Here is a 20,945-nt window from a genome sequence, read left to right on the forward strand (position 1 = left end):
CTCTGTTCTGCCTCTCTATCTCTGTCCCTCTAACTCTGTTCCTACCTCTCTATCTCTGTCCCTCTAACTTTGTGCTGTCTCTCTGTCCCTCTAACTCTGTTCTGTCTCTCTATCTCTGTCCCTCTAACTCTGTTCTGTCTCTCTATCTCTGTCCCTCTAACTCTGTTCTACCTCTCTACCTCTGTCCCTCTAACTCTGTTCTGGCCTCTCTATCTCTTCCCTCTAACTCTGTTCTGCTCTCTATCTCTGTCCCTCTAACTCAGTTCTACCTCAGTTCTACCTCTCTATCTCTGTCCTCTAACTTTGTGCTGTCTCTCTGTCCCTCTAACTCTGTTCTGTCTCTCTACTCTGTCCTCTAACTCTGTTCTACCTCTCTAACTCTGTGGTCTCTCATCCTGTCCTCTAACTCTGTTCTACCTCTCTATCTCTGTTACCTCCTCTATTCTCTGTCCTCTAATCGTTCTTCTCTCTATCTCTGTTCTACCTAACTCTGTTCCCTCTAATCTCTGTTTCTACCTACATCTATCTCTGTCCCTCTAACTCTGTGTCTACCTCTCTATCCTCTGTCTCTCTAACTCTGTTTCTACCTCTCTAATCTCTGTTTACCCTCTCTATGCTCTGTCCCCTTAACTCTGTTCTACCTCTCTATCTCTGTTCTACCTCTCGATCTCTGTCCCTCTAACTCTGTTCTACCTCTCTATCTCTGTCCCTCTAACTCTTTCGTGTCTCTCGTATCTCTAGTCCCTCTAACTCTGTTTCTACCTCTCTATCTCTGTTCTACCCCTCTCTATCTCTGTCCCTCTAACTTGTTCTGTCTCTCTATCTCTGTCCCTCTAACTCTGTTCTGTCTCTCTATTTCTGTCCCTCTAACTCTGTTCTACCTCTCTATCTCTGGTCCCTACTAACTCTGTTCTGGTCTCTCTATCTCTGTCCCTCTAACTCTGTTGCTACCTCTCTAACTCTGTTCTACCTCTCTATCTCTGTCCCTCTAACTCTGGTTCTAACCTCTCTGATCTCTGTCCCTCTAAACCCTCTGTTCTGTCTCTCTATCCTCTGTCCCTCTAACTCTGTTCTACCTCGTCCCTCTAACTCTGTTCTGCCTCTCTATCTCGGTCCCTCTAACTCTGTTCTACCTCGCTATCTGTTCTGTTTCTACCTGTCTCTATCTCTGTCTACCCTCTTCTATCTATGGTTTCTCCTCTCGTATCTCTGTCCCTCTAACTCTGTTCTACCCTCTAACTCTGTTCTAACCTCTCTATCTCTGTCCCTCTAACTCTGTTCTACTCTCTATCTCTGTCCCTCTAACTCTGTTCGTCTCTCTATCTTCTGTCCCTCTAACTCTGTTCTACCTCTGTCCTCTAACTCTGTTCTGGCCTCTCTATCTCTGTCCCTCTAACTCTGTTCTACCTCTATCTCTGTTCTACCTCTCTATCTCTGTTCTACCTCTCTAATCTCTGTCCCTCTAACTCTGTGCTGTCTCTCTATCTCTGTCCCTCTAACTCTGTTCTACCTCTCTAACTCTGTTCTACCTCTCTTCTCTGTCCCTCTAACTCTGTTCTGTCTCTGTCCCTCTAACTCTGTTCTGCCTCTCTATCTCTGTCCCTCTAACTCTGTTCTACCTCTCTATCTCTGTCCCTCTAACTTTGTGCTGTCTCTCTGTCCCTCTAACTCTGTTCTGTCTCTCTATCTCTGTCCCTCTAACTCTGGTTCTGTCTCTCTATCTCTGTCTCTAACTCTGTTCTGTCTCTCTATCTCTGTCCCTCTAACTCTGTTCTGTCTCTGTCCTCTAACTCTGTTTCTGCCTCTCTATCTCTGTCCTCTAACTCTGTTCTACCTCTCTATCTCTGGTCCCTCTAACTCTGTTCTACCTCTCTAACTCTGTTCTACCTCTCTATCTCTGTCTCTCTAACTCTGTTCTTACCTCTCTATCTCTGTTCTACCTCTCTATCTCTGTCCCTCTAAACCTGTTCTACCTCTCTATCTCTGTTCTACCTCTCTATCTCTGTCCTCTAACTCTGTTCTTACCTCTCTACCTCTGTCTCTCTAACTCTGTTCTACCTCTCTATCTCTGTTCTACCTCTCTATCTCTGTCCCTTAACTCTGTTCTACCTCTCTATCTCTGTCTACCTCTCTATCTCTGTCCCTCTAACTCTGTTCTAGCCTCTCTATCTCTGTCCCTCTAACTCTGGTCTAGCCTCTGTGTCCCTCTAACTCTGTTCTGCCTCTCTATCTCTGTCCCTCTAACTCTGTTCTACCTCTCTATCTTCTGTTCTACCTCTCTATCTCTGTCCTCTAAACTCTGTTCTGTCTCTCTATCTCTGTCCTCTAACTCTGTTTCTACCTCTGTCCCTCTAACTCTGTTCTGCCTCTCTATCTCTGTCCCTCTAAACTCTGTTCTACCTCTCTATCTCTGTTCTACCTCTCTATCTCTGTTCTACTCTCTATCTCTGTCCCTCTAACTCTGTGCTGTCTCTCTATCTCTGTCCCTCTAACTCTGTTCTACCTCTCTAACTCTGTTCTACCTCTCTATGCTCTGTCCCTCTAACTCTGTTCTGTCTCTGTCCCTCTAACTCTGTTCTGCCTCTCTATCTCTGTCCCTCTAACTCTGTTCTACCTCTCTATCTCTGTCCCTCTAAACTTTGTTGCTGTCTCTCTGTCCCTCTAACTCTGTTCTGTCTCTCTATCTCTGTTCCCTCTAACTCTGTTCTGTCTCTCTATCCTCTGTCCCTCTAAACTCTGTTCTGTCTCTCTATCTCTGTCCTCTAAACTTCTGTTCTGTCTCTGTCCCTCTAACTCTGTTCTGCCTCTCTATCTCTGTCCCTCTAACTCTGTTCTACCTCTCTATCTCTGTCCCTCTAACTTTGTGCTGTCTCTCTGTCCCTCTAACTCTGTTCTGTCTCTCTATCTCTGTCCCTCTAACTCTGTTCTGTCTCTCTATCTCTGTCCCTCTAATTCTGTTCTGTCTCTCTATCTCTGTCCTCTAACTCTGTTCTACCTCTCTTATCTCTGTCCCTCTAACTTTGTGCTGTCTCTCTGTCCCTCTAACTCTGTTCTGTCTCTCTATCTCTGTCCTCTAACTCTGTTCTACCTCTCTAACTCTGTTCTACCTCTCTATCTCTGTCTCTCTAACTCTGTTCTGTCTCTCTATCTCTGTCCCTCTAACTCTGTTCTGTCTCTCTATCTCTGTCCCTCTACTCTGTTCTACCTCTCTACCTCTGTCCTCTAACTCTGTTCTGCCTCTCTATCTCTGTCCCCTCTAACTCTGTTCTGGTCTCTCTATCTCTGTCCCTCTAACTCAGTTCTACCTCAGTTCTACCTCTCTATCTCTGTCCCTCTAACTTTGTGCTGTCTCTCTGTCCCTCTAAACTCTGTTCTGTCTCTCTACCTCTGTCCCTCTAACTCTGTTCTACCTCTCTAACTCTGTTCTACCTCTCTATTTCTGTCTCTCTAAACTCTGTTCTACCTCTCTATCTCTGTTCTACCTCTCTATCTCTGTCCCTCTAACTCTGTTCTACCTCTCTATCTCTGTTCTACCTCTCTATCTCTGTCCCTCTAACTCTGTTCTACCTCTCTATCTCTGTCTCTCTAACTCTGTTCTACCTCTCTATCTCTGTTTCTACCTCTCTATCTCTGTCCCTCTAACTCTGTTCTACCTCTCTATCTTCTGTTCTACCTCTCTATCTCTGTCCTCTAACTCTGTTCTACCTCTCTATCTCTGTCCCTCTAACTCTGTTCTGTCTCTCTATCTCTGTCCCTCTAACTCTGTTCTACCTCTCTATCTCTGTTCTACCTCTCTATCTCTGTCCCTCTAACTCTTTCTGTCTCCTCTATTCTGTCCCTCTCTTTATCTCTTCCCTCTAACGTCTGTCTACCTCTCTATCTCTGTCCCTCTAACTCTGTTCTGTCTCTCTATCTCTGTCCTCTCAACTCTGTTCTACCTCTCTAACTCTGTTCTACCTCTCTATCTCTGTCCTCTAACTCTGTTCTAACCTCTCTATCTCTGTCCCCTCTAACTCTGTTCTGTCTCTCTATCTCTGCCCTCTAACTCTGTTCTACCTCTGTCCCTCTAACTCTGTTCTGCCTCTCTATCTCTGTCCCTCTAACTCTGTTCTACCTCTCTATCTCTGTTCTACCTCTCTATCTCTGTTCTACCTCTCTATCTCTGTTCTACCTCTCTATTCTCTGTCCCTCTAACTCTGTTCTACCTCTCTAACTCTGGTTCTACCTCTCTATCTCCTGTCCCTCTAACTCTGTTCTACCTCTCTATCTCTGTCCCTCTAACTCTGTTCTGTCTTTCTATCTCTGTCCCTCTAACTCTGTTCTACCTCTGTCCCCTCTAACTCTGTTTCTGCCTCTCTATCTCTGTCCCTCTAACTCTGTTCTACCTCTCTATCTCTGTTCTACCTCTCTATCTCTGTTCTACCTCTCTATCTCTGTCCCTCTAACTCTGTGCTGTCTCTCTATCTCTGTCCCTCTAACTCTGTTCTACCTCTCTAACTCTGTTCTACCTCTCTATCTCTGTCCCTCTAACTCTGTTCTGTCCTCTGTCCCTCTAAACTCTTTCTGCCTCTCTATCTCTGTTCCCTCTAACTCTGTTCTACCTCTCTATCTCTGTCCCTCTAACTTTGTGCTGTCTCTCTGTCCCTCTAACTCTGTTCTGTCTCTCTATCTCTGTCCCTCTAACTCTGTTCTGTCTCTCTATCTCTGTCCCCTCTAACTCTGTTCTACCTCTCTACCTCTTGTCCCTCTAACTCTGTTCTGCCTCTCTATCTCTGTCCCTCTAACTCTGTTCTGTCTCTCTATCTCTGTCCCTCTAACTCAGTTCTACTCAGTTCTACCTCTCTATCTCTGTCCCTCTAACTTTGTGCTGTCTCTCTGTCCCTCTAACTCTGTTCTGTCTCTCTAACCTCTGTCCCTCTAACTCTGTTCTACCTCTCTAACTCTGTTCTACCTCTCTATCTCTGTCTCTCTAACTCTGTTCTACCTCTCTATCTCTGTTCTTACCTCTCTATCTCTGTCCCTCTAAACTCTGTTCTACCTCTCTCTATCTCTGTTCTACCTCTCTATCTCTGTCCCTCTAACTCTGTTCTACCTCTCTATCTCTGTCTCTCTAACTCTGTTCTACCTCTCTATCTCTGTTCTACCTCTCTATCTCTGTCCCTCTAACTCTGTTCTACCTCTCTATCTCTGTTCTACCTCTCTATCTCTGTCCTCTTAACTCTGTTCTACCTCTCTATCTCTGTCCCTCTAACTCTGTTCTGTCTCTCTATCTCTTGTCCCTCTAACTCTGTTCTACCTCTCTATCTCTGTCTACCTCTCTATCTCTGTCCCTCTAACTCTGTTCTGTCTCTCTATCCTGTCCCTCTAACTCTGTTCTGTCTCTCTATCTCTGTCCCTCTAACTCTGTTCTACCTCTCTATCTCTGTCCCTCTAACTCTGTTTCTGTCTCTCTATCTCTGTCCCTCTAACTCTGTTCTACCTCTCTAACTCTGTTCTACCTCTCTATCTCTGTCCCTCTAACTCTGTTCTACCTCTCTATCTCTGTCCCTCTAACTCTGTTCTGTCTCTCTATCTCTGTCCCTCTAACTCTGTTTCTACCTCTGTCCCTCTAACTCTGTTCTGCCTCTCTATCTCTGTCCCTCTAACTCTGTTCTACCTCTCTATCTCTGTTCTAACCTGCTCTATCTCTGTTCTACCTCTCTATCTCTGTTCTACCTCTCTATCTCTGTCCCTCTAACTCTGTTCTACCCTCTACTCTGTCTACCTCTCTATCTCTGTCCCTCTAACTCTGTTCTACCTCTCTATCTCTGTCCCTCTAACTCTGTTCTGTCTCTCTATCTCTGTCCCTCTAACTCTGTTCTACCTCTGTCCCTCTAACTCTGTTCTGCCTCTCTATCTCTGTCCCTCTAACTCTGTTCTACCTCTCTATCTCTGTTCTACCTCTCTATCTCTGTTCTACCTCTCTATCTCTGTCCCTCTAACTCTGTGCTGTCTCTCTATCTCTGTCCCTCTAACTCTGTTCTACCTCTCTAACTCTGTTCTACCTCTCTATCTCTGTCCCTCTAACTCTGTTCTGTCTCTGTCCCTCTAACTCTGTTCTGCCTCTCTATCTCTGTCCCTCTAACTCTGTTCTACCTCTCTATCTCTGTCCCTCTAACTTTGTGCTGTCTCTCTGTCCCTCTAACTCTGTTCTGTCTCTCTATCTCTGTCCCTCTAACTCTGTTCTGTCTCTCTATCTCTGTCCCTCTAACTCTGTTCTGTCTCTCTATCTCTGTCCCTCTAACTCTGTTCTGTCTCTGTCCCTCTAACTCTGTTCTGCCTCTCTATCTCTGTCCCTCTAACTCTGTTCTACCTCTCTATCTCTGTCCCTCTAACTCTGTTCTACCTCTCTAACTCTGTTCTACCTCTCTATCTCTGTCTCTCTAACTCTGTTCTACCTCTCTATCTCTGTTCTACCTCTCTATCTCTGTCCCTCTAACTCTGTTCTACCTCTCTATCTCTGTTCTACCTCTCTATCTCTGTCCCTCTAACTCTGTTCTACCTCTCTATCTCTGTCTCTCTAACTCTGTTCTACCTCTCTATCTCTGTTCTACCTCTCTATCTCTGTCCCTCTAACTCTGTTCTACCTCTCTATCTCTGTTCTACCTCTCTATCTCTGTCCCTCTAACTCTGTTCTACCTCTCTATCTCTGTCCCTCTAACTCTGTTCTACCTCTGTCCCTCTAACTCTGTTCTGCCTCTCTATCTCTGTCCCTCTAACTCTGTTCTACCTCTCTATCTCTGTTCTACCTCTCTATCTCTGTCCCTCTAACTCTGTTCTGTCTCTCTATCTCTGTCCCTCTAACTCTGTTTCTGTCTCTCTATCTCTGTCCCTCTAAACTCTGTTCTACCTCTCTATCTCTGTCCCTCTAACTCTGTTCTGTCTCTCTATCTCTGTCCCTCTAACTCTGTTCTACCTCTCTAACTCTGTTCTACCTCTCTATCTCTGTCCCTCTAACTCTGTTCTACCTCTCTATCTCTGTTCTACCTCTCTATCTCTGTTCTACCTCTCTATCTCTGTTCTACCTCTCTATCTCTGTCCCTCTAAGCTCTGTTCTACCTCTCTAACTCTGTTCTACCTCTCTAATCTCTGTCCCTCTAACTCTGTTCTACCTCTCTATCTCTGTCCCTCTAACTCTGTTCTGTCTCTCTATCTCTGTCCCTCTAACTCTGTTCTACCTCTGTCCCTCTAACTCTGTTCTGCCTCTCTATCTCTGTCCCTCTAACTCTGTTCTACCTCTCTATCTCTGTTCTACCTCTCTATCTCTGTTCTACCTCTCTATCTCTGTCCCTCTAACTCTGTTCTGTCTCTCTATCTCTGTCCCTCTAACTCTGTTCTACCTCTGTCCCTCTAACTCTGTTCTGCCTCTCTATCTCTGTCCCTCTAACTCTGTTCTACCTCTCTATCTCTGTTCTACCTCTCTATCTCTGTTCTACCTCTCTATCTCTGTCCCTCTAACTCTGTGCTGTCTCTCTATCTGTCCCTCTAACTCTGTTCTACCTCTCTAACTCTGTTCTAACCTCTCTATCTCTGTCCCTCTAACTCTGTTCTGTCTCTGTCCCTCTAACTCTGTTCTGCCTCTCTATCTCTGTCCCTCTAACTCTGTTCTACCTCTCTATCTCTGTCCCTCTAACTTTGTGCTGTCTCTCTGTCCCTCTAACTCTGTTCTGTCTCTCTATCTCTGTCCCTCTAACTCTGTTCTGTCTCTCTATCTCTGTCCCTCTAACTCTGTTCTGTCTCTCTATCTCTGTCCCTCTAACTCTGTTCTGTCTCTGTCCCTCTAACTCTGTTCTGCCTCTCTATCTCTGTCCCTCTAACTCTGTTCTAACCTCTCTATCTCTGTCCCTCTAACTTTGTGCTGTCTCTCTGTCCCTCTAACTCTGTTCTGTCTCTCTATCTCTGTCCCTCTAACTCTGTTCTGTCTCTCTATCTCTGTCCCTCTAATTCTGTTCTGTCTCTCTATCTCTGTCCCTCTAACTCTGTTCTACCTCTCTATCTCTGTCCCTCTAACTTTGTGCTGTCTCTCTGTCCCTCTAACTCTGTTCTGTCTCTCTATCTCTGTCCCTCTAACTCTGTTCTACCTCTCTAACTCTGTTCTACCTCTCTATCTCTGTCTCTCTAACTCTGTTCTGTCCTCTTCTATCTCTGTCCCTCTAACTCTGTTCTGTCTCTCTATCTCTGTCCCTCTAACTCTGTTCTACCTCTCTACCTCTTGTCCCTCTAACTCTGTTCTGCCTCTCTATCTCTGTCCCTCTAACTCTGTTCTGTCTCTCTATCTCTGTCCCTCTAACTCAGTTCTACCTCAGTTCTACCTCTCTATCTCTGTCCCTCTAACTTTGTGCTGTCTCTCTGTCCCTCTAACTCTGTTCTGTCTCTCTATCTCTGTCCCTCTAACTCTGTTCTACCTCTCTAACTCTGTTCTACCTCTCTATCTCTGTCTCTCTAACTCTGTTCTACCTCTCTATCTCTGTTCTACCTCTTATCTCTGTCCCTCTAACTCTGTTCTACCTCTCTATCTCTGTTCTACCTCTCTATCTCTGTCCCTCTAACTCTGTTCTACCTCTCTATCTCTGTCTCTCTAACCTCTGTTCTACCTCTCTATCTCTGTTCTACCTCTCTATCTCTGTCCCCTCTAACTCTGTTCTACCTCTCTATCTCTGTTCTACCTCTCTATCTCTGTCCCTCTAACTCTGTTCTACCTCTCTATCTCTGTCCCTCTAACTCTGTTCTGTCTCTCTATCTCTGTCCCTCTAACTCTGTTCTACCTCTCTATCTCTGTTCTACCTCTCTATCTCTGTCCCTCTAACTCTGTTCTGTCTCTCTATCTCTGTCCCTCTAACTCTGTTCTGTCTCTCTATCTCTGTCCCTCTAACTCTGTTCTACCTCTCTATCTCTGTCCCTCTACTCTGTTCTGTCTCTCTATCTCTGTCCCTCTAACTCTGTTCTACCTCTCTAACTCTGTTCTACCTCTCTATCTCTGTCCCTCTAACTCTGTTCTACCTCTCTATCTCTGTCCCTCTAACTCTGTTCTGTCTCTCTATCTCTGTCCCTCTAACTCTGTTCTACCTCTGTCCCTCTAACTCTGTTCTGCCTCTCTATCTCTGTCCCTCTAACTCTGTTCTACCTCTCTATCTCTGTTCTACCTCTCTATCTCTGTTCTACCTCTCTATCTCTGTTCTACCTCTCTATCTCTGTCCCTCTAACTCTGTTCTACCTCTCTAACTCTGTTCTACCTCTCTATCTCTGTCCCTCTAACTCTGTTCTACCTCTCTATCTCTGTCCCTCTAACTCTGTTCTGTCTCTCTATCTCTGTCCCTCTAACTCTGTTCTACCTCTGTCCCTCTAACTCTGTTCTGCCTCTCTATCTCTGTCCCTCTAACTCTGTTCTACCTCTCTATCTCTGTTCTACCTCTCTATCTCTGTTCTACCTCTCTATCTCTGTCCCTCTAACTCTGTGCTGTCTCTCTATCTCTGTCCCTCTAACTCTGTTCTACCTCTCTAACTCTGTTCTACCTCTCTATCTCTGTCCCTCTAACTCTGTTCTGTCTCTGTCCCTCTAACTCTGTTTCTGCCTCTCTATCTCTGTCCCTCTAACTCTGTTCTACCTCTCTATCTCTGTCCCTCTAACTTTGTGCTGTCTCTCTGTCCCTCTAACTCTGTTCTGTCTCTCTATCTCTGTCCCTCTAACTCTGTTCTGTCTCTCTATCTCTGTCCCTCTAACTCTGTTCTGTCTCTCTATCTCTGTCCCCTCTAACTCTGTTCTGTCTCTGTCCCTCTAACTCTGTTCTGCCTCTCTATCTCTGTCCCTCTAACTCTGTTCTACCTCTCTATCTCTGTCCCTCTAACTTTGTGCTGTCTCTCTGTCCCTCTAACTCTGTTCTGTCTCTCTATCTCTGTCCCTCTAACTCTGTTCTGTCTCTCTATCTCTGTCCCTCTAACTCTGTTCTGTCTCTCTATCTCTGTCCCTCTAACTCTGTTCTACCTCTCTATCTCTGTCCCTCTAACTTTGTGCTGTCTCTCTGTCCCTCTAACTCTGTTCTGTCTCTCTATCTCTGTCCCTCTAACTCTGTTCTACCTCTCTAACTCTGTTCTACCTCTCTATCTCTGTCTCTCTAACTCTGTTCTACCTCTCTATCTCTGTTCTACCTCTCTATCTCTGTCCCTCTAACTCTGTTCTACCTCTCTATCTCTGTTCTACCTCTCTATCTCTGTCCCTCTAACTCTGTTCTACCTCTCTACCTCTGTCTCTCTAACTCTGTTCTACCTCTCTATCTCTGTTCTACCTCTCTATCTCTGTCCCTCTAACTCTGTTCTACCTCTCTATCTCTGTTCTACCTCTCTATCTCTGTCCCTCTAACTCTGTTCTACCTCTCTATCTCTGTCCCTCTAACTCTGTTCTACCTCTGTCCCTCTAACTCTGTTCTGCCTCTCTATCTCTGTCCCTCTAACTCTGTTCTACCTCTCTATCTCTGTTCTACCTCTCTATCTCTGTCCCTCTAACTCTGTTCTGTCTCTCTATCTCTGTCCCTCTAACTCTTGTTCTGTCTCTCTATCTCGTCCTCTTAAACTCTGTTTCTACCTCTCTATCTCTGTCCCTCTAAACTCTGTTCTGTCTCTCTATCTCTGTCCCTCTAACTCTGTTCTACCTCTCTAACTCTGTTCTACCTCTCTATCTCTGTCCCTCTAACTCTGTTCTACCTCTCTATCTCTGTCCCTCTAACTCTGTTCTGTCTCTCTATCTCTGTCCCTCTAACTCTGTTCTACCTCTGTCCCTCTAACTCTGTTCTGCCTCTCTATCTCTGTCCCTCTAACTCTGTTCTACCTCTCTATCTCTGTTCTACCTCTCTATCTCTGTTCTACCTCTCTATCTCTGTTCTAACCTCTCTATCTCTGTCCCTCTAACTCTGTTCTACCTCTCTAACTCTGTTCTACCTCTCTATCTCTGTCCCTCTAACTCTGTTCTACCTCTCTATCTCTGTCCCTCTAACTCTGTTCTGTCTCTCTATCTCTGTCCCTCTAACTCTGTTCTACCTCTGTCCCTCTAACTCTGTTCTGCCTCTCTATCTCTGTCCCTCTAACTCTGTTCTACCTCTCTATCTCTGTTCTACCTCTCTATCTCTGTTCTACCTCTCTATCTCTGTCCCTCTAACTCTGTTCTGTCTCTCTATCTCGTCCCTCTAACTCTGTTCTACCTCTGTCCCTCTAACTCTGTTCTGCCTCTCTATCTCTGTCCCTCTAACTCTGTTCTACCTCTCTATCTCTGTTCTACCTCTCTATCTCTGTTCTACCTCTCTATCTCTGTTCTACCTCTCTATCTCTGTCCCTCTAACTCTGTTCTACCTCTCTAACTCTGTTCTACCTCTCTATCTCTGTCCCTCTAACTCTGTCTACCTCTCTATCTCTGTCCCTCTAACTCTGTTCTGTCTCTCTATCTCTGTCCCTCTAAACTCTGTTCTACCTCTGTCCCTCTAACTCTGTTCTGCCTCTCTATCTCTGTCCCTCTAACTCTGTTCTACCTCTCTATCTCTGTTCTACCTCTCTATCTCTGTTCTACCTCTCTATCTCTGTCCCTCTAACTCTGTGCTGTCTCTCTATCTCTGTCCCTCTAACTCTGTTCTACCTCTCTAACTCTGTTCTACCTCTCTATCTCTGGTCCCTCTAACTCTGTTCTGTCTCTGTCCCTCTAACTCTGTTCTGCCTCTCTATCTCTGTCCTCTAACTCTGTTCTACCTCTCTATCTCTGTCCCTCTAACTTTGTTGCTGTCTCTCTGTCCCTCTAACTCTGTTCTGTCTCTCTATCTCTGTCCCTCTAACTCTGTTCTGTCTCTCTATCTCTGTCCCTCTAACTCTGGTCTGTCTCTCTATCTCTGTCCCTCTAACTCTGTTCTACCTCTCTATCTCTGTCCCTCTAACTCTGTTCTGTCTCTCTATCTCTGTCCCTCTAACTCTGTTCGTTCTCTGTCCCTCTAACTTGTGCTGTCTCTCTGTCCCTCTAACTCTGTTCTGTCTCTCTATCTCTGTCCCTCTAACTCTGTTCTGCCTCTCTATCTCTGTCCCTCTAACTCTGTTCTACCTCTCTATCTCTGTTCTACCTCTCTATCTCTGTCCCTCTAACTCTGTTCTGTCTCTCTATCTCTGTCCCTCTAACTCTGTTCTACCTCTCTAACTCTGTTCTACCTCTCTATCTCTGTCCCTCTAACTCTGTTCTGTCTCTGTCCCTCTAACTCTGTTCTGCCTCTCTATCTCGTCCCTCTAACTCTGTTCTACCTCTCTATCTCTGTCCCTCTAACTTTGTGCTGTCTCTCTGTCCCTCTAACTCTGTCTGTCTCTCTATCTCTGTCCCCTCTAACTCTGTTCTACCTCTCTAACTCTGTTCTACCTCTGTATCTCTGTCTCTCTAACTCTGTTCTACCTCTCTAACGCTGTTCTACCTCTCTTTCTCTGTCCCTCTAACTCTGTTCTGCCTCTCTAACTCTGTTCTACCTCTCTATCTCTGTCTCTCTAACTCTGTTCTACCTCTCTAACTCTGTTCTACCTCTCTATCCTTGTCCCTCTAACTCTGTTCTACCTCTCTATCTCTGTCCCTCTAACTCTGTTCTGTCTCTCTATCTCTGTCCCTCTAACTCTGTTCTACCTCTCTATCTCTGTCCCTCTAACTCTGTTCTACCTCTGTCCCTCTAACTCTGTTCTGCCTCTCTATCTCTGTCCCTCTACCTCTCTATCTCTGTCCCTCTAACTCTGTTCTGTCTCTCTATCTCTGTCCCTCTAACTCTGTTCTACCTCTCTATCTCTGTCCCTCTAACTCTGTTCTACCTCTCTAACTCTGTCCCTCTAACTTTGTGCTGTCTCTCTGTCCCTCTAACCTCTGTTCTGTCTCTCTATCTCTGTCCCTCTAACTCTGTTCTACCTCTCTAACTCTGTTCTACCTCTCTATCTCTGTCCCTCTAACTTTGTGCTGTCTCTCTGTCCCTCTAACTCTGTTTCTGTCTCTCTATCTCTGTCCCTCTAACTCTGTTCTACCTCTCTAACTCTGTTCTACCTCTCTATCTCTGTCTCTCTAACTCTGTTCTGTCTCTCTATCTCTGTCCCTCTAACTCTGTTCTGTCTCTCTATCTCTGTCCCTCTAACTCTGTTCTACCTCTCTACCTCTGTCCCTCTAACTCTGTTCTGCCTCTCTATCTCTGTCTCCTCTAACTCTGTTCTGTCTCTCTATCTCTGTCCCTCTAACTCAGTTCTACCTCAAGTTCTACCTCTCTATCTCTGTCCCTCTAACTTTGTGCTGTCTCTCTGTCCCTCTAACTCTGTTTCTGTCCTCTCTATCTCTGTCCCTCTAACTCTGTTCTACCTCTCTAACTCTGTTCTACCTCTCTATCTCTGTCTCTCTAACTCTGTTCTACCTCTCTATCTCTGTTCTACCTCTCTATCTCTGTCCCTCTAACTCTGTTCTACCTCTCTATCTCTGTCTCTCTAACTCTGTTCTACCTCTCTATATCTGTTCTACCTCTCTATCTCTGTCCCTCTAACTCTGTTCTACCTCTCTATCTCTGTTCTACTTCTCTATCTCTGTCCCTCTAACTCTGTTCTACTCTCTATCTCTGTCCCTCTAACTCTGTTCTACCTCTCTATCTCTGTCCCTCTAACTCTGTTCTACCTCTGTCCCTCTAACTCTGTTCTGCCTCTCTATCTCTGTCCCTCTAACTCTGTTCTACCTCTCTATCTCTGTTCTACCTCTCTATCTCTGTCCCTCTAACTCTGTTCTGTCTCTCTATCTCTGTCCCTCTAACTCTGTTCTGTCTCTCTATCTCTGTCCCTCTAACTCTGTTCTACCTCTCTATCTCTGTCCCTCTAACTCTGTTCTGTCTCTCTATCTCTTGTCCCTCTAACTCTGTTCTACCCTCTCTAACTCTGTTCTACCTCTCTATCTCTGTCCCTCTAACTCTGTTCTACCTCTCTATCTCTGTCCCTCTAACTCTGTTCTGTCTCTCTATCTCTGTCCCTCTAACTCTGTTCTACCCTCTGTCCCTCTAACTCTGTTCTGCCTCTCTATCTCTGTCCCTCTAACTCTGTTCTACCTCTCTATCTCTGTTCTACCTCTCTATCTCTGTTCTACCTCTCTATCTCTGTCCCTCTAACTCTGTGCTGTCTCTCTATCTCTGTCCCTCTAACTCTGTTTCTACCTCTCTAACTCTGTTCCTACCTCTCTATCTCTGTTCTACCTCTCTATCTCTGTCCCTCTAACTCTGTTCTGTCTCTCTATCTCTGTCCCTCTAACTCTGTTCTGTCTCTGTCCCTCTAACTCTGTTCTGCCTCTCTATCTCTGTCCCTCTAACTCTGTTCTACCTCTCTATCTCTGTCCCTCTAACTTTGTGCTGTCTCTCTGTCCTCTAACTCTGTTCTGTCTCTCTATCTCTGTCCCTCTAACTCTGTTCTGTCTCTCTATCTCTGTCCCTCTAACTCTGTTCTGTCTCTCTATCTCTGTCCCTCTAACTCTGTTCTACCTCTCTATCTCTGTCCCTCTAACTCTGTTCTGTCTCTCTATCTCTGTCCCTCTAACTCTGTTCTGTCTCTGTCCCTCTAACTCTGTTCTGCCTCTCTATCTCTGTCCCTCTAACTCTGTTCTGTCCCTCTAACTCTGTTCTACCTCTCTATCTCTGTTCTACCTCTCTATCTCTGTTCTACCTCTCTATCTCTGTCCCTCTAACTCTGTGCTGTCTCTCTATCTCTGTCCCTCTAACTCTGTTCTACCTCTAACTCTGTTCTACCTCTCTATCTCTGTCCCTCTAACTCTGTTCTGTCTCTGTCCCTCTAACTCTGTTCTGCCTCTCTATCTCTGTCCCTCTAACTCTGTTCTACCTCTCTATCTCTGTCCCTCTAACTTTGTGCTGTCTCTCTGTCCCTCTAACTCTGTTCTGTCTCTCTATCTCTGTCCCTCTAACTCTGTTCTACCTCTCTAACTCTGTTCTACCTCTCTATCTCTGTCTCTCTAACTCTGTTCTACCTCTCTAACTCTGTTCTACCTCTCTATCTCTGTCCCTCTAACTCTGTTCTGCCTCTCTAACTCTGTTCTACCTCTCTATCTCTGTCTCTCTAACTCTGTTCTACCTCTCTAACTCTGTTCTACCTCTCTATCCTTGTCCCTCTAACTCTGTTCTACTTCTCTATCTCTGTCCCTCTAACTCTGTTCTGTCTCTCTATCTCTGTCCCTCTAACTCTGTTCTTACCTCTCTATCTCTGTCCCTCTAACTCTGTTCTACCTCTGTCCCTCTAACTCTGTTCTGCCTCTCTATCTCTGTCCCTCTACCTCTCTATCTCTGTCCCTCTAACTCTGTTCTGTCTCTCTATCTCTGTCCCTCTAACTCTGTTCTACCTCTCTATCTCTGTCCCTCTAACTTTGTGTTGTCTCTTCTGTCCCTCTAACTCTGTTCGGTCTCTCTATCTCTGTCCCTCTAACTCTGTTCTACCTCTCTAACTCTGTTCTACCTCTCTATCTCTGTCTCTCTAACTCTGTTCTGTCTCTCTATCTCTGTCCCTCTAACTCTGTTCTACCTCTCTACCTCTGTCCCTCTAACTCTGTTCTGCCTCTCTATCTCTGTCCCTCTAACTCTGTTCTGTCTCTCTATCTCTGTCCCTCTAACTCAGTTCTACCTCAGTTCTACCTCTCTATCTCTGTCCCTCTAACTCAGTTCTACCTCAGTTCTACCTCTCTATCTCTGTCCCTCTAACTTTGTGCTGTCTCTCTGTCCCTCTAACTCTGTTCTGTCTCTCTATCTCTGTCCCTCTAACTCTGTTCTACCTCTCTAACTCTGTTCTACCTCTCTATCTCTGTCTCTCTAACTCTGTTCTACCTCTCTATCTCTGTTCTACCTCTCTATCTCTGTCCCTCTAACTCTGTTCTACCTCTCTATCTCTGTTCTACCTCTCTATCTCTGTCCCTCTAACTCTGTTCTACCTCTCTATCTCTGTCTCTCTAACTCTGTTCTACCTCTCTATCTCTGTTCTACCTCTCTATCTCTGTCCCTCTAACTCTGTTCTACCTCTCTATCTCTGTTCTACCTCTCTATCTCTGTCCCTCTAACTCTGTTCTACCTCTCTATCTCTGTCCCTCTAACTTTGTGCTGTCTCTCTGTCCCTCTAACTCTGTTCTGTCTCTCTATCTCTGTCCCTCTAACTCTGTTCTACCTCTCTAACTCTGTTCTACCTCTGTATCTCTGTCTCTCTAACTCTGTTCTACTTCTCTAACTCTGTTCTACCTCTCTTTCTCTGTCCCTCTAACTCTGTTCTGCCTCTCTAACTCTGTTCTACCTCTCTATCTCTGTCTCTCTAACTCTGTTCTACCTCTCTAACTCTGTTCTACCTCTCTATCCTTGTCCCTCTAACTCTGTTCTACCTCTCTATCTCTGTCCCTCTAACTCTGTTCTGTCTCTCTATCTCTGTCCCTCTAACTCTGTTCTACCTCTCTATCTCTGTCCCTCTAACTCTGTTCTACCTCTGTCCCTCTAACTCTGTTCTGCCTCTCTATCTCTGTCCCTCTACCTCTCTATCTCTGTCCCTCTAACTCTGTTCTGTCTCTCTATCTCTGTCCCTCTAACTCTGTTCTACCTATCTATCTCTGTCCCTCTAACTCTGTTCTACCTCTCTAACTCTGTCCCTCTAACTTTGTGCTGTCTCTCTGTCCCTCTAACTCTGTTCTGTCTCTCTATCTCTGTCCCTCTAACTCTGTTCTACCTCTCTAACTCTGTTCTACCTCTCTATCTCTGTCCCTTCTAACTTTGTGCTGTCTCTCTGTCCCTCTAACTCTGTTCTGTCTCTCTATCTCTGTCCCTCTAACTCTGTCTACCTCTCTAACTCTGTTCTACCTCTCTATCTCTGTCTCTCTAACTCTGTTCTGTCTCTCTATCTCTGTCCCTCTAACTCTGTTCTGTCTCTCTATCTCTGTCCCTCTAACTCTGTTCTACCTCTCTACCTCTGTCCCTCTAACTCTGTTCTGCCTCTCTATCTCTGTCCCTCTAACTCTGTTCTGTCTCTCTATCTCTGTCCCTCTAACTCAGTTCTACCTCAGTTCTACCTCTCTATCTCTGTCCCTCTAACTTTGTGCTGTCTCTCTTGTCCCTCTAACTCTGTTCTGTCTCTCTATCTCTGTCCCTCTAACTCTGTTCTACCTCTCTAACTCTGTTCTACCTCTCTATCTCTGTCTCTCTAACTCTGTTCTACCTCTCTATCTCTGTTCTACCTCTCTATCTCTGTCCCTCTAACTCTGTTCTACCTCTCTATCTCTGTTCTACCTCTCTATCTCTGTCCCTCTAACTCTGTTCTACCTCTCTATCTCTGTCTCTCTAACTCTGTTCTACCTCTCTATCTCTGTTCTACCTCTCTATCTCTGTCCCTCTAACTCTGTTCTACCTCTCTATCTCTGTTCTACTTCTCTATCTCTGTCCCTCTAACTCTGTTCTACCTCTCTATCTCTGTCCCTCTAACTCTGTTCTACCTCTCTATCTCTGTCCCTCTAACTCTGTTCTACCTCTGTCCCTCTAACTCTGTTCTGCCTCTCTATCTCTGTCCCTCTAACTCTGTTCTACCTCTCTATCTCTGTTCTACCTCTCTATCTCTGTCCCTCTAACTCTGTTCTGTCTCTCTATCTCTGTCCCTCTAACTCTGTTCTGTCTCTCTATCTCTGTCCCTCTAACTCTGTTCTACCTCTCTATCTCTGTCCCTCTAACTCTGTTCTGTCTCTCTATCTCTGTCCCTCTAACTCTGTTCTACCTCTCTAACTCTGTTCTACCTCTCTATCTCTGTCCCTCTAACTCTGTTCTACCTCTCTATCTCTGTTCTACCTCTCTATCTCTGTCCCTCTAACTCTGTTCTACCTCTCTATCTCTGTCTCTCTAACTCTGTTCTACCTCTCTATCTCTGTTCTACCTCTCTATCTCTGTCCCTCTAACTCTGTTCTACCTCTCTATCTCTGTTCTACTTCTCTATCTCTGTCCCTCTAACTCTGTTCTACCTCTCTATCTCTGTCCCTCTAACTCTGTTCTACCTCTCTATCTCTGTCCCTCTAACTCTGTTCTACCTCTGTCCCTCTAACTCTGTTCTGCCTCTCTATCTCTGTCCCTCTAACTCTGTTCTACCTCTCTATCTCTGTTCTACCTCTCTATCTCTGTCCCTCTAACTCTGTTCTGTCTCTCTATCTCTGTCCCTCTAACTCTGTTCTGTCTCTCTATCTCTGTCCCTCTAACTCTGTTCTACCTCTCTATCTCTGTCCCTCTAACTCTGTTCTGTCTCTCTATCTCTGTCCCTCTAACTCTGTTCTACCTCTCTAACTCTGTTCTACCTCTCTATCTCTGTCCCTCTAACTCTGTTCTACCTCTCTATCTCTGTCCCTCTAACTCTGTTCTGTCTCTCTATCTCTGTCCTCTAACTCTGTTCTACCTCTGTCCCTCTAACTCTGTTCTGCCTCTCTATCTCTGTCCCTCTAACTCTGTTCTACCTCTCTATCTCTGTTCTACCTCTCTATCTCTGTTCTACCTCTCTATCTCTGTCCCTCTAACTCTGTGCTGTCTCTCTATCTCTGTCCCTCTAACTCTGTTCTACCTCTCTAACTCTGTTCTACCTCTCTATCTCTGTTCTACCTCTCTATCTCTGTCCCTCTAACTCTGTTCTGTCTCTCTATCTCTGTCCCTCTAACTCTGTTCTGTCTCTGTCCCTCTAACTCTGTTCTGTCTCTCTATCTCTGTCCCTCTAACTCTGTTCTGTCTCTCTATCTCTGTCCCTCTAACTCTGTTCTGTCTCTCTATCTCTGTCCCTCTAACTCTGTTCTACCTCTCTATCTCTGTCCCTCTAACTCTGTTCTGTCTCTCTATCTCTGTCCCTCTAACTCTGTTCTGTCTCTGTCCCTCTAACTCTGTTCTGCCTCTCTATCTCTGTCCCTCTAACTCTGTTCTGTCCCTCTAACTCTGTTCTACCTCTCTATCTCTGTTCTACCTCTCTATCTCTGTTCTACCTCTCTATCTCTGTCCCTCTAACTCTGTGCTGTCTCTCTATCTCTGTCCCTCTAACTCTGTTCTACCTCTAACTCTGTTCTACCTCTCTATCTCTGTCCCTCTAACTCTGTTCTGTCTCTGTCCCTCTAACTCTGTTCTGCCTCTCTATCTCTGTCCCTCTAACTCTGTTCTACCTCTCTATCTCTGTCCCTCTAACTTTGTGCTGTCTCTCTGTCCCTCTAACTCTGTTCTGTCTCTCTATCTCTGTCCCTCTAACTCTGTTCTACCTCTCTATCTCTGTCCCTCTAACTCTGTTCTACCTCTGTCCCTCTAACTCTGTTCTGCCTCTCTATCTCTGTCCCTCTACCTCTCTATCTCTGTCCCTCTAACTCTGTTCTGTCTCTCTATCTCTGTCCCTCTAACTCTGTTCTACCTCTCTATCTCTGTCCCTCTAACTTTGTGCTGTCTCTCTGTCCCTCTAACTCTGTTCTGTCTCTCTATCTCTGTCCCTCTAACTCTGTTCTACCTCTCTAACTCTGTTCTACCTCTCTATCTCTGTCTCTCTAACTCTGTTCTGTCTCTCTATCTCTGTCCCTCTAACTCTGTTCTACCTCTCTACCTCTGTCCCTCTAACTCTGTTCTGCCTCTCTATCTCTGTCCCTCTAACTCTGTTCTGTCTCTCTATCTCTGTCCCTCTAACTCAGTTCTACCTCAGTTCTACCTCTCTATCTCTGTCCCTCTAACTTTGTGCTGTCTCTCTGTCCCTCTAACTCTGTTCTGTCTCTCTATCTCTGTCCCTCTAACTCTGTTCTGTCTCTCTATCTCTGTCCCTCTAACTCAGTTCTACCTCAGTTCTACCTCTCTATCTCTGTCCCTCTAACTTTGTGCTGTCTCTCTGTCCCTCTAACTCTGTTCTGTCTCTCTATCTCTGTCCCTCTAACTCTGTTCTACCTCTCTAACTCTGTTCTACCTCTCTATCTCTGTCTCTCTAACTCTGTTCTACCTCTCTATCTCTGTTCTACCTCTCTATCTCTGTCCCTCTAACTCTGTTCTACCTCTCTATCTCTGTTCTACCTCTCTATCTCTGTCCCTCTAACTCTGTTCTACCTCTCTATCTCTGTCTCTCTAACTCTGTTCTACCTCTCTATCTCTGTTCTACCTCTCTATCTCTGTCCCTCTAACTCTGTTCTACCTCTCTATCTCTGTTCTACCTCTCTATCTCTGTCCCTCTAACTCTGTTCTACCTCTCTATCTCTGTCCCTCTAACTCTGTTCTACCTCTCTATCTCTGTCCCTCTAACTCTGTTCTACCTCTGTCCCTCTAACTCTGTTCTGCCTCTCTATCTCTGTCCCTCTAACTCTGTTCTACCTCTCTATCTCTGTTCTACCTCTCTATCTCTGTCCCTCTAACTCTGTTCTGTCTCTCTATCTCTGTCCCTCTAACTCTGTTCTGTCTCTCTATCTCTGTCCCTCTAACTCTGTTCTACCTCTCTATCTCTGTCCCTCTAACTCTGTTCTGTCTCTCTATCTCTGTCCCTCTAACTCTGTTCTACCTCTCTAACTCTGTTCTACCTCTCTATCTCTGTCCCTCTAACTCTGTTCTACCTCTCTATCTCTGTCCCTCTAACTCTGTTCTGTCTCTCTATCTCTGTCCCTCTAACTCTGTTCTACCTCTGTCCCTCTAACTCTGTTCTGCCTCTCTATCTCTGTCCCTCTAACTCTGTTCTACCTCTCTATCTCTGTTCTACCTCTCTATCTCTGTTCTACCTCTCTATCTCTGTTCTACCTCTCTATCTCTGTCCCTCTAACTCTGTTCTACCTCTCTAACTCTGTTCTACCTCTCTATCTCTGTCCCTCTAACTCTGTTCTACCTCTCTATCTCTGTCCCTCTAACTCTGTTCTGTCTCTCTATCTCTGTCCCTCTAACTCT

At 45.4% G+C, this 20,945-nt stretch overlaps 1 protein-coding gene across 1 annotated transcript in view; it reads left to right on the forward strand.

Annotated features, from left to right (window-relative positions):
- The window catches only part of rbfox1 (RNA binding fox-1 homolog 1), a gene marked incomplete in the record, with an annotated part of 138,558 nt that overhangs the window by 108,396 nt on the left and 9,217 nt on the right, over nt 1–20,945 (forward strand).

This window comes from Oncorhynchus kisutch, unplaced genomic scaffold (assembly GCF_002021735.2).
Source record: "Oncorhynchus kisutch isolate 150728-3 unplaced genomic scaffold, Okis_V2 Okis06b-Okis10b_hom, whole genome shotgun sequence".
Classification (NCBI taxonomy): Eukaryota; Metazoa; Chordata; class Actinopteri; order Salmoniformes; family Salmonidae; genus Oncorhynchus; species Oncorhynchus kisutch.